A 932-nucleotide genomic window follows, 5' to 3' on the forward strand; every position below is an offset into this window, starting at 1 on the left:
CATGTCTATATACTCAGTGCCACGCAGTGTTTGCACAAAACAGGTGTACAATATACCACCTAGAGTGCAAGGGGGGTATGGACCTCCAAAGCTGGAGAGAGTTGGTGTTACGGACCCTGGGACAACACCCGGGAGCCCCCATCTCCAGGCACACTCTAAGAACTCAGAACTGCATGAGGGCCTTCCCTTTCCAGGGCCATTTCAGAGCCTGAGAGTGTGGCTTTTCACCTAGTAGTCTCAGGGCCCAATGCCCAGTGAGCAACTCCTGTGGCAGACTGAATAAGAGAGGTTCCATGATAATGTTTTGCTCAAGTAACAGAAACACCCACCGAGCCACACCAATGGTATCCACAGACCGGGATGCTCAGGTTTTCCCCAGAGGGCTCCCCACATCCTGCTGCCCCCAAGAAATTCTCTGGAAATCACATGTCATCGCTTTAATACTGTGTAGTACTTTCTTTTAAAATACAGTCTCTTCTGAGGTAGACAGACCACAACGGCAGAGCATCGTCAGACAGGAGATAAATACATCCATGTACAACACGCAGCAAAATGAGGTAGAAATGGTTACAACTGGAGGAGAAGACCCTAACCTCAATCTGGATAGAGGAAGGAGAGGGCCAGCTTGCTGAGTCTGTGCTCCCCCAACCTTTGACCCTGGATTCTTTGGTATGCCTCCCCCATTGCCAGAGCTGTACACACCCTTTCCCCACCTGCCCCAGCGCCCATGAGGTAGGTGCTAGTAGACTGGGGATGTCTCCTTGTGCAAAGTTTCCCAAGGCCAGTAGAAGAGGTGTTGGGGGACTGGGTCTCAATCAGTGAGATTGCCCCCAAACCCCAGACCTGCCTGCCTCCTGAAGGGAAGGTAATCCCAAATCCCCACTTCTCTGATGCCCTCCCACCCCCCCATATACATACACACACCTGAGAGA

The sequence above is a fragment of the Saccopteryx bilineata genome, chromosome 1 (assembly GCF_036850765.1).
Source record: "Saccopteryx bilineata isolate mSacBil1 chromosome 1, mSacBil1_pri_phased_curated, whole genome shotgun sequence".
In the NCBI taxonomy this organism is placed as follows: Eukaryota; Metazoa; Chordata; class Mammalia; order Chiroptera; family Emballonuridae; genus Saccopteryx; species Saccopteryx bilineata.